Source organism: Thunnus maccoyii, chromosome 13, assembly GCF_910596095.1.
Source record: "Thunnus maccoyii chromosome 13, fThuMac1.1, whole genome shotgun sequence".
In the NCBI taxonomy this organism is placed as follows: domain Eukaryota; kingdom Metazoa; phylum Chordata; class Actinopteri; order Scombriformes; family Scombridae; genus Thunnus; species Thunnus maccoyii.
In genome coordinates, this window is record NC_056545.1 from 30496609 (window position 1) to 30509330 (window position 12722).

At 41.6% G+C, this 12722-nt stretch overlaps 1 long non-coding RNA gene across 1 annotated transcript in view; it reads right to left on the reverse strand.

Annotated features, from left to right (window-relative positions):
* Nucleotides 1-12722, reverse strand: part of LOC121910064 — a 28544-nt gene that overhangs the window by 11799 nt on the left and 4023 nt on the right. The window contains exon 2 of the long non-coding RNA XR_006099582.1: nucleotides 5766-5883. This is a non-coding gene — a long non-coding RNA (uncharacterized LOC121910064). The remainder of the gene's footprint in view (nucleotides 1-5765; nucleotides 5884-12722) is intronic.

A 12722-nucleotide genomic window follows, 5' to 3' on the forward strand; every position in this document is an offset into this window, starting at 1 on the left:
TTCTCTGACACTGTTTGGCGGAAAGGGGATGTCTGGGAGGGGCTGTTAGCCGCACTGCTAATATTTGCTCAGCTTGTTTCTCTGATAACTCAAGATCCAGACATCCAGTGACTGAAATCCTTCATCCCTCCAATCCTTCGTTAAAAGATACAGTTAAAAACGTCCAAGATCTAAAAAAGTTACGACGCATACATCTTGTGCGCACATACTCTTTGGTAAAATTAAAATTACGGATCTCTCTGGGTTTGAAAATTGTTGGAAACATTTGGGATAATGTAAGTACACAACTCAACAAAATATATAACATAGGTCTAGTTGTTTTAGACATTTGAATGCAGAATAGTTACATATTATAGCTTTAAGAAGGTTATTAACATGTGTGTGGGCTAATGGGGCAGCTCTCTGCAGCACAGAGTAATGTAAATGACCAGAATTTGGTTCAAACAGACAAGCTGGAAGAATGTGGGTGAGGAAAATGTGTAAGTGGGGTTCTCTTTTCCCACAGCAGCTAGTTTCCATTGTATCCATTGTTGAGGAAAAAGTAAGCAGTGCACTTACTGTGACAGAAGCCACAGAAGTCATCCTGACCAAGCAGAAAGCTCAATCCTCAATGTTTGGCTTTCATGTTGAATACATGAACCAAGTGTTCCCTGCTCTTCCTCCTCCTCCTCCTCCTCCTCTTCCTTCTCCTCCTCAGGAGATGTGACCGATAATGTCAGAATCCCTCCTGTTTAATTTTTGCTGATTATGAAAAAGGATATTAAAAATGTTCTCTGTCAACCTTTTGCAGTCTGTTTACAGTTTGTAATCCCATAAAGCAGTGCTCAGAGTTATAAAATAATGTAAAGCCCTCTTTACTGAATCCTATTCTCCTGTCATAAAACTAAATGGCTGCCATTTTTATTTATCTGTAACATAACTACCATAAAATTGAGCAGTGTTTCATGTCTGAATGCTGCATGCCACAGAGTGAGAATAGACTATACAACAGCCAACAGAGCATTTAGTATAACAGTGGTGACTTGGCCATCCGGAGGACTGAGATAATTTCCAATTTAGCCCGCTGAATGAGACAATGCAGAGAGAGCATTGTGGTAATCTGTCTTTTCTGTGCCAAGCCATTTGTGAAAATAATTTAAGAGAAGGACCTGCGGTGATAATCTCTCCTTATTTGACTACTGATGAGCCACACCACATTGGGAGGGGGGCTGTTTATCTCTATAAACCAAGGTGTCAAGTAGGATTTCACACAGAAAACTGCCCTGAATGAGCTCAACAGCTTTTGTTATTCCAAGAAAGACAACGTAGAGGCTATTTTTAAGATTTTATTTATTTTAATTTTCAGATGACAATGGTAACACATACATGTACAGCTGAGGGAATGGGAATGTGTGTATATTATATATATATATATATATATATATAGATCTTGTACTAAGTGCCTGTCTTTCACTCCAGCCTTTTCCAGCCACTGGTAGGATTTCTTGATATCCGGCACCTCTATCTGTTGGTGGTACATGCCTTGTAGGGGCTTGACCCTCCATGATGGTTCCTCCTCCTCTGCATCATCGGGTTTTGGCAGCCTGAGGTATTCACTCAGCAGCTCATCTTTGGGGGCCATCTTCCTGATGCATTCCTGGATCTTGGTTGTTTCATCCTGAACAGTGGCTCTGACGCTCACCAGTCCTCGGCCTCCCTCGTTCCGCTTAGTGTACAGTCTCAGGGTGCTGGACTTGGGGGAAACCCTCCATACATTGTGAGGAGCTTCCTTGTCTTGACATCAGTGGCCTCTATCTCCTCCTTTGGCCAGCTTATTATACCAGCGGGGTATCTGATGACTGGCAGGGCGTACGTGTTGATGGCTCGTATCTTGTTCTTCCCATTCAGCTGACTTTTGAGGACCTACCTTACTCTGTGTAGGTATTTGGCTGTGGCTGACTTCCTCGCGGCCTCCTCATGGTTCCCATTTGCCTGCAGGATCCCAGGGTATTTGTAGCTGTCCTGAACATCTCTTTGATACCATCCAACCACACTTATCTTGTCCGAATGACATTCTGATATTGTTGCTGTAGATCCTGATGATGTGGATCAGTGAGTCGATGTCTCGCTCATTCCTGGCATACAGCTTGATGACATCCATGTAGAGGAGGTGACTGATGGTTGTTTCACTTTGGAACCGGTATCCGTAGCCACTCTTTTTGATGATCTGGCTGAGGGGGTTCAGGCCTATGCAGAACAGCAGCGGGAATAGTGCATCACTTTGGTATATACCGCACTTGATGGTAACTTGTGCAATCGGCTTTGAGTTGGCCTCCAGAGTTGTTTTCTACAGCCCCATTGAGTTCTTGATAAAGGCTCTTAGTATCCTGTTGATGCACATTTCAAAGCATTCCAGTATTCATGTGTGTGGCATTGAGTCATAGGCTTTCTTGTTGTCAATCCAAGCAGTGCACAAGTTGGTCTGCCTGGTCTTGCAGTCTTGGGTGACTGCTCTATCAACCAGTAGCAGGTGCTTGGCTCCCCTGGTATTACTACCAATTCCTTTCTGGGCCCTGCTCATGTATTGGGCCATGTGCCTATTCTTCTTAGCCGCTATGATGACTGGAGCTTCCATCCCAAGTATGAACAAATGGAAAATTTGACCTGATGGTGGCGCCAGAGAAAAATTCAGGATATCTTCAAAATTATTACAATAAGTCTGGTGTGACAAAGAGGGTGAGAACCGTACTGGTCATTTATTTGTTTTCCAGAATACCATCTTTATTTTCAGTGTTTATTGATTTAATATTTAGTTCTCTTGAGTTAAGTATTAGGTTTACTTGTTCTAAGGTGGTGTTCAGACAGACATTAGCTTTGTGTGAAAAAATGCAACCCTCTCATTCATTTGAATGCAGGCAGTGTGTTGATGCAGCAGGGGTGCGAACGCAGAGAGCTCTGGCAAAACAACTTAGGGTTGTCCAGCAAGTTGCTGCATAAACACATACACACAAGCACACATTCCTGCACACTATATTTGATTGTTAAAGATAAGATGAAATAGTTGCCGCTGTGATAACTTTCCAGAGTTGTGAAATCCTGTCTGTGAGTATTACTAAAGTTTGGCATCTGATAAGCCTTCAATATGTCCATCATGACTTCTTGGATTGTATTTCATTATCTCACTCGGACCTTAAACAACACGGCCCCACCAATGCAGCCCCTTGCATTGTTTTAACACAGGGCTGATTTTGGTCTGAATGCAGCCTAATACACAACAAGTTCCCCAAATTAAACAACCAAATAGGTCATTTCACCATGCACACCAGAACGACTCATAGAAGCATTTTCTAATCAGGCACCTTTATCAGCAGTAATTGGCAGAGCAACATCATTGTCTGTGCTTTCCAAAACCATTACACATCTGTTAAAAATAACAATGTCTTATAATGTGACAATCATGCATAGTGGTTATTAAAGTGGACAGCTATTATCCCATACACTGCCATCCATTGGCCAGCCATTGTAAGTGCAAGACAAGTTTCTCAAAACCAAGGTGGCTGACAGACGGCCAGGAATGCTCAGCAGCTCAGGAATATCTCGCCAATCCTTCTACAGTAGGAGGCCCTTGCAGGTCAATAAAATTTTAGTAACATCAAGTAACAACTAAGGAGTAATACAGTTGTTAAAATTGACAATTAATCATCTGTCCAATAAATTGGACATCATGCATTGCTGGCTATATATTTCATCTGCAGTAACTTTTTTGGCTTTAAATCAAAAATGTGATTTATGTTATTAGAATGTAACTTGTTTTTTGTAACAAAAACAATATTTTGTGCAGATTAGTTCCATTAGGTGAGTAACAGTTAGTATCTTTATATTTTGTAGAGCTCAAGCACATTGCATGATAGAAAAACCTACAGGATAGTGGAGCAAATACCATCTGAGTCAAGTGAAGATGATGCTAGTGGTAGTAATGATGAATGGCTGCCAGAAAAAGGATTAGCAAATGCCAGTGGAGCTGAGGATGCTAAGGGAGGCGAGGATGCTGAGAAAGCCGAGGATGCTGAGAGAGTCGGGGATGCTGAGAGAGCTGAGGATGCTGAGAGAGGTGATAGAGCTGAGGATGCTGAGAGAGGTGAGGATGCTGAGAGAGGTGATAGAGCTGAGGATGCTGAGAGAGGTGAGGATGCTGAGAGAGGTGAGGATGCTGAGAGAGCTGAGGATGCTGAGAGAGGTGATAGAGCTGAGGATGCTGAGAGAGGTGAGGGAGCTGAGGATGCTGAGAGAGCTGAGGATGCTGAGAGAGGTGAGAGAGCTGAGGATGCTGAGAGAGGTGATAGAGCTGAGGATGCTGAGAGAGGTGATAGAGCTGAGGATGCTAAGAGAGGTGAGGATGCTGAGAGAGCTGAGGATGCTGAGAGAGGTGAGGGCGCTGAGGATGCTGAGAGAGCTGAGGATGCTGAGAGAGGTGATAGAGCTGAGGATGCTGAGAGAGGTGATAGAGCTGAGGATGCTGAGAGAGGTGATAGAGCTGAGGATGCTGAGAGAGGTGAGGATGCTGAGAGAGGTGAGGATGCTGAGAGAGGTGAGGGTGCTGAGGATGCTGAGAGAGCTGAGGATGCTGAGAGAGGTGAGGATGCTGAGAGAGCTGAGGGCGCTGAGGATGCTGAGAGAGCTGAGGATGCTGAGGGAATGCCTGGCACCTCTTCAGAATGTCTGGATTAGAAAAGAAGCATCTTCTGCATTTCAAGGCATCTGTAGCTCATGTTCTAATAAATGCAGTAAGAGAGAGGGGAGAGGCTGAGGAGTCAGGAGCGAGGTTCAACGATTTGCATTGCATTGAACAGTTTAGAATATGTTAAAATAGGTGAAAACATCAGTTTGACAGCTTTACAAAAATATATTATTTTATAGTTTTCACATAATATATCATTTTATTAATTGGTTTGTTAAATACATATTTCTACAGTTGAAAAGTCAAACGCATGCTGTTCACCTGAGTGGATATAAGAAAGACACTTGAAAATGCTTGTTTACAAAAAAGTGAAGTTCAAATATTTTTTATCATGGCTAAAGGAGAATAAAAACACTCAGGAAAAAAATCCTGACTGAGGTTGTCATAATTTATGCAGGTTTAGGGAAAGATCATGGTTTGGGTTTAAATGATCATTTGAAATGTGGTGTGGGTTAAAGATACTACTTCCTTGTTAGGTTTTCAAAAAACTTGTGATTGGAAATGTGACACGCATTAGGAAGCAGGAAGTGAACAGCAGTCTCCTGCAGAAAAGTCCACTAAGTCCACTTTTTGCAAGTCTAACCAGCCACCCAAACTGCCATGTCTGAATATGGCAATTTGTCACCTTGTATGTACTGTATGTCATCTGGACAGCGCCACTTCCCCGAGTCATGATTACTATGGCCACTAGATGGCGACTGACATTACGACCCATTTTGTCATTTTTCTTAAGAGGACACTTCCTGTTTTATGTTTTTTCTAATGTCATCAATGATGTCACGGGTTGTACCATGAGTAGGGAGTTGAATTGGGGTGAAATTGTTGTGTTGATTTGTATTTGTGTTTTAAGTGAAGATGTGACGTTTTCTTTGTAATATGGTGAGGAATATTTAAGTATTGCAGTGGTTGCACAGGTAGTATTGATACAATTATTTGTTTTAGGTCTAGGGGATATAATTACTACTGAGCCCTCTGGCTGTACCAGCCACTAGCAGGCCACAACATAAACTTTGGTTGGCAATCAACAAGAAAAGGAAGCAGGCCTTACCTGAACCCTGGTGAGCTTGACTATAGCTTCCTGCTGTTGCTCCACCTGTTCCCTGCAGTGTCGTACATGAGACTGTGTGATGGGCCAGCACACTCCGGTCCTCTTCACATCTCAGCAACTAGGCACAGAGCTCAGTATCGGTTTCAGTTCATTTAGGTTAACAAACAGACAAAAACAGAAACTTAACCTAAATACTTCAGGGATGAGGGTTATCATTCGTTATTCACAGTCTCAAAGAAAAGCTCTGGCACGCTTGCGTCCATATCTCCACTCTAGCGTTCTCTCTTGGCCTCTGCCCTCAGTCCAGCTCCGATCTTGAAATGACAAATGCCAACTTGTGACACTTGAGGTGAGAGAGGGACCGAGACATCTGATCTGATTAAGTATGGTTCCTGCCTGAGCTGATTGGTCGGTAGAGTGAAGGGCCGATTTAAGGGAATTGTGTTTTGTCAGCCGAAAGAAAGGATGTCCTTGTAGTTGTTTGCATGTGATGTTGCTTAGAGTTGTAATATGAGTTGTTGCCATTTAAGCCAAGTAATTATTTCATTGTTGCTTTTTTAATTTGTAGTAATTGTAGTAATAATATTTTAGACAGAGACTTCACCAGTGAGACCAAACTGAGGTTGAACCGTAGAAGCAGTTCACGGCTTTCCATTGGTTGATTTTGCTGTCAATCAAATGTGACTGCTAGTTTTACTGCCTCTAACTCTGTTGTTTTCTCCCGCGTGTGCTTGTTCTTCTCTCTCTGAGCAGGGTGCGTGCCTTTGTCCCACTCAGTAAGTCAGAGCCCAGAAGCCCCACCCCGCTGTGATGTGACCATGTTTATATCAAACAGCCCCTGCTGCACTCAGACACAGAGCTGTTTATGTGTCACATGTCCAAATTGCACCAAAAGAGCGTCTGTCTCCACAGTAAATCACCTGTTGAGTGTTTGATGTTTGTTTATTTGTGATTTTGAACCTAACCACCGTGAAACAATCAGAAAATAACATTAAATGACAATAACATCACAGAAAACTTTCCAGCCTGTCTCTCTGTCGCTTGCTCGTGCTCCCAGCTCACTCGCCCTCTCTCTCTCTCTCTCTCTTTTTGTCTTGTCTTTTTTAAGAGGAGTCAGGAAACCCATAACAAAGCCTAACTTTTAACATTATCATACGTAGAGAGAGGTCATCCTCTCATCTCTCTCACGGCAGGGCTGTAAAGCTCTGATCATGACATGCAGGCAGAGTCCAGAAGCCCCGCCCCACTGCTGCAGAGCCAATCAGCTGATAGCTTGTTTATTCACAGTTTCAGTTTATTAATATTAATTGCGCTGCGTGTCCAAATTTCAAGGAGATCAGAAACCTTTCAATTCTTGGTTTTGCTCTGTTCTTACATTTGATGCTTAAAGTGAACCAATGAACTGTAGCAGTCTGGTGCAGTGTTTTTGGTTTTTTGCTGCTCTAGTGTTATCATAATGACAACAATAGATGCAACCATTTCCATTTCTCAAGAATCTTTTTGGATTCGTTTACTCAAGCATTTTTAAATACATGTTACACCGTGTCCTAACAGCAAGCCAACGTCTGACTATCAGGCCGCATCGTGTAACACCAGACGCTCTCTGTCCACAATGAATTAAATATGCACTTGTTACATCATGTAAACAAACCAGGTATCTATCAGCTGTGCACTCAGATCAGGCTGGAGATGTAACCACTCAAGTACAAGATGGGTGAGTACTTGCTATTCTATGTTTGTGCTTTTTAAACAGGAAACATTCATTTTATATTGTGATATTTACATGTTTCTGCACTGGAAGTGACATGCAATATATCCAACAGCAACTCCCTCCAGCCAGCTGCTACCTTATTTAGGTTTCTGTAGTGAAATGAGGAGGTATCATAGAGATAACTCCTCATTTCAACTAAATGAATCAGCTGTTCCTTGTCCATGATACGCTTTCAATGTGAGTGACAGAAAGTACATAGAAACAGGACGTCTGACAAAAGTTCAGCTCAAAACAGCACGCTGCATGGCGCTGCTCAGTGCTGCGTCACTAGCGGTCAGTTTTTGTTCCAGGCTTCAAACATGTTTATTTGAGCTGTAAAGTTGGGCATTTTAACATGGAGGTCTGTGGAGATTGACTCGCTTTTGGAGCCTCAAGTGACCATTTGATGAACTGCAGTTTTTGGCACTTCTGCATTGGCTTCATTTTTCAATGAACTGCATTAGACTAGCTTCAACTTACTTACTTCTTCTCCTTCATGAAATGTAGGAGCTTTCAGTGACCCTTCCACCACTGTAGAAAATAAGCCGCAGCTTTGCCTTGGGGTGGGAGGAGCTAAAGAAGAACTGGACTTAAAGATGGATGATGTAAGGAAGACGTGAGGTAGAATTGGATCCAGATCAGCTGTGAGTCATTGAGTTTACTCGATTGCCGCAGGAAGAAATCCTTTATTGGATTTTCTTGATTAAACAGATGATGTTCTCATTTAAGGGTGTTGGCGATGTTGTAAGTGTTAAAAACTGGATGACTCTGCTAAAATCACAGCTGAGCAATTTCAGCTGTACAAAGCACCTTTCCACAGACTTAAAAACTCAAAAATCATATGTGAGGAAAGCTCTCACAGTGCTGCTGATGAGAAAATTATTTTTTTTTGCTTTTAAATTTTCATTCTTTGTCCCCTGTGGCTGGAGAACATCATTCAACTCTAAAATGTAATTTGGGCAAGGATAGCAAATCTGGCAACTCATTTAGTAGACTTGGGAAAACTGTTGAAACCCTACCTTGTAAATTTAGACTGACAAGAGAAGTGTATTCAACTTTCAAAAAAAATATAGTCCATATTTAATCAGATCTAAGCTCTATGGGAGGATGAGCAAATGAGTTTGTGCAGTAGACAGCCCCACACACCACAGTTTGGTTATATATTGATCTCCAGCTGCAGCCTGTCTTCTACATGAGCTTATCATCTTTGGCGACGAGACCTCCAGGGCGCTATTATCCACAAACTTGTAGTTTGACGGACAGCTGGCAGGTGATACAGGCATTGATGTATAAGGTGGCACAGGTGGGGGGGGGGGGGGTGATGTACGTGAGCTCACAGTTATGTGAAGCAGCTTGGGACTAAACTGCTTCATCTATGACTGATCCTGGATTTGATCTCCAGCTTCAGTCGTTTCTACAGCGGAGTCTTAATATATATATATATATGTATATATATATATATATATATATATATATATATATATATATATATATATATATATATATGTATATATATATATATATATATATATATATATGTATATATGTATATATGTATGTATATGTATATGTATATATATATATATATATATATATATATATATATATATATATATATATATATATATATATATATATATATATATATATATATATATATATATATATATATATATATATGTATATATGTATGTATATGTTCATACAATTTGTTCCAGAGTACTGAGACATGCAGGTCAGGTGAGGGCATTTTCAAACCTATAGTTGGTTCGTTTTGGTTTGAATCAGTGGATGAGTTGGTAAACTTGGTGTATTTTTACACAGAAAAAAAATTCAAGCCAACCAAAATGCATAACATCATATAAATGCATAAATTTCTGCATTTATATGATGATTTATCCAAAGTACTTTACAGTTTGCCACTCATTCGTACACACACACACACACTCCATCGGGAGCAATTTGGACAAGGACACTTCGACACAAGAGAGAACATTCTCTCCTCTCATTGGTCAGATGTGTCTGAGGTGGGAGACAACATAAACACAGGAAGAAGGTCCTGAAGAAGCCAGAATACTTTGTTGTTAGTCTAGGTTGGACCTCGATTCATTCTCTGACTAGCTGCTAGCAACTCTGGGCTAAACAGCCCCCATAGCCCCCCAAACTTGCAGCCTTGTAGTCAGTCAGATAAAAGGTCAGAACATGTTCCCACCACAAAGAAACCGTCCAGAATAAGTTTGGGACCAGACAGAGACCACTCACTCTAAAGGGTCTCTGTACAGCTGTTTTGGTCTTCACCCAAGTATGATTGCTGTGTTCAGATCTGCTCAAACAAATCTTAGCAAAGAGGAAAACCAACCACCACATGGGTGTCTATGTGTGTTCTTGAGACTGTCCTCCCCAGAAAAACTACACAACAGATTGTAATGTCACTTTCTCAAAAACAACATACAGTTACATTTGAGCAGCAGTAGTAATTATGACTCGTTCAGATGTGATATCATTCAGAAGGGGAGGGGTGGATGGAGGCATTAGCCCAACAGTGGACTTTGCCACAGTCTCCTGTTTCCAACTGCGAGTCGGGACGTTTTTTTAAAAACCGTAACTACGATCATCCCCTAAACTTAATCCTGTGGTTATTAGTGTAGCCATAATGATGAAGGTGGCCTAACTTTAAGGAAGTAGTAACTTGAACCCACCAGCACATTTTCTATAACCTCACCACAAACCACATCTTTCCCTAAAACTAACCAAGTGGTTTTTGTGCCTAAACCTAACCAGACCTTAACCACAGTGTTGTCACATCATAACTCATCAGTAGGACTTGTCGCTATTCTCGCTGTAGTGGACAGTCCAAAGTGTTCTCTGCATGAAAGAAACAAGAAGCAGGTAAATTAATGGATACATTTACTAGCCTGAAGGAGCAATACAAACAACCCTACAGTACAGAACATTGTTCACAACTGGCATCCTTGTGTTATACATTTCATCCACTTTCCTGGATGTGAACATCCACTGCAAGGTGAGGCTGCTGTGACTGCATTCATCTCCAGACCTGTTTGGCTGGAGATGATGGGTCTTTCTCTGCTATAGGTGTTTACTCTCTTTTGTCTTGTTCTATTATTGATAAATCTATTTTCATGCAACAAGGTATGCATGGGGGGGGGGGGGGGGGGGGCTGTTGGTAAACAAGAGGTACATTTCTCTCTGCTCGTTTTTCTCACTCTAGATTTCTGTTGTGTTCTGCTGAAGCACTGCCAAGGTTGTTGTCTTGTAATGTTTGAAACACATTTAAAGAGCTTAATGAGATGCCTCATTTAACTCTCTGTGTCTGGAAGGAGTGGAATGTGATCTTCTGACTGCGAATTTAATCTTTTCTATTCCATTAGCACAACAAGCCCAGTATATGTGTTTATGTATTTCTTTATTTAAAGGTTCTACATGTAAGAATCAGAAATTCTCTCTCATTAGTGACACCGATGGCCATTAAGTGAGCCGCAGTCAGCATCCTGTTGCTTGTGCTCGTGCACCTGCTTGCACTCTGTCAGTGCGAGTATTGCAGGTAATGTGTTTTTCCTCACTTCCACTTTTTATAATAACATAAAGGATCACTAATGTTGTGTTTTGCATCATGTTTCAGCAAAGCATCTCTCACTCCCACTCAGTCAGACCCCTCCCCTGCTGTACGTGTGCACGTTCACACACAAATACACAAACACATAGAGCAAACACATAGACCCAGACACCACTGGCCGGTAGTGATGCTCGGGTAAGGGTTCTTTAATACCCACACCCACTCGACCCATTATGAGAGCCAATCTGTGCCGCTCAACCCGCAAAAATATGCATTAATCAACCGTCCGGACCCAACCCGACCCGCAAAGCGTGTTTATTAAACGCCTGCAGGCTCAGTCAGCTGTGGCCGGGGAGCAACATGCTGCGGTTCTGTTGTGAAATGTGTGGTGGTCGACGGAGGCAGCGAATCATCTCAACCCCCCCAAAAAAAACAAAGGACTGTAGCCAGAAAACGGTGATAGCTGGCATGGTTAGGCAGCTGGTGGGTAACAGAGCTAGGGAGTTCATATCTGCAGGGTGTTTTATTTGTCAGATAAGTTATCACAGTTTTTGTTGTGGTGGGTGCCTGTCGTTTGTTGATGTTGGCAGGTGAGAGGCAAGGCAATCAGGAGCACCCAAAAATGTCACATCCATTGGATTTTCACTGGAAAAACAGCCCGAGTCTTTCACATAGAAAACAGATATAAGCAACTGAGAAAGTCAAGGAAGGTCTCATTTTTGTAAGTTATGTTACAACCCATTCACTCATTGGCAATAAAAAAAATGATTAATGCATGTAAATGACTTCATAGTTCTTACCTATAGCCTCTTTAAATCTCACAGGTTTGAGTATGTGAAGGTCTGTGCAGGATTAGTTTTATAGTTTTATAGGAACATATCAGCTCTCTCAGTCATTTAAAGCATATTTACATGAAACAATAAGGTTGATGTTAACTCTGATGATGTAATGATCATTACAGTTGTGGTTATATTTGAATTAGATCATGTGTTTTTACACTATTTTTGCTTCTCTGCTGTATCTTTATTTGTCTCTGTTACACTCATGTGGAATTTCACAGCTGGGAAGAAAGAATTTCTATAAAACCGTAAAAGAAGAAGTATTTCTTTTGCTGAAGCTGTTGTCACCCATTTTTATTCAGAGGAAGGAGACAGCACACACACGCCAACATTTTCAAATATTGGAGCTGTGCGCCCTCTGCTGCTTCCTCCTGAAATAACAACAACCTCCTCTATAAATATGATCATCCTCATCCATCAGCAGCCAAATCAAAATGAGTCTGTGTGCAGCTATGGGATTAGGAGACAGAAAACACACCTGTGTCTGTTTCAACTGGCAGGAATCAATTGCCCCCCCCCCCCAACCCCCCCGATTCAGCATAATGGTTCCACTGATTTGCTTGTAATGTGCATGTTGTGCATGCTGCTAAATTGTCAAATCTGCTGGTGAATCCTGTGTCAATATTTGCACTTAAAAATGGAGTTTTGTCATGTCACATGATCTGTGCAGGCTGATCTTCACTGCTGCTAACCTTTCCTCTAATGCCACTCCTGTTCAAATCTGATGTGAAAGATATTTAACAACAGCAGCAAGTGGTTGTGAAGGTGGAATAGCCGTGCATACATTAGTCAGA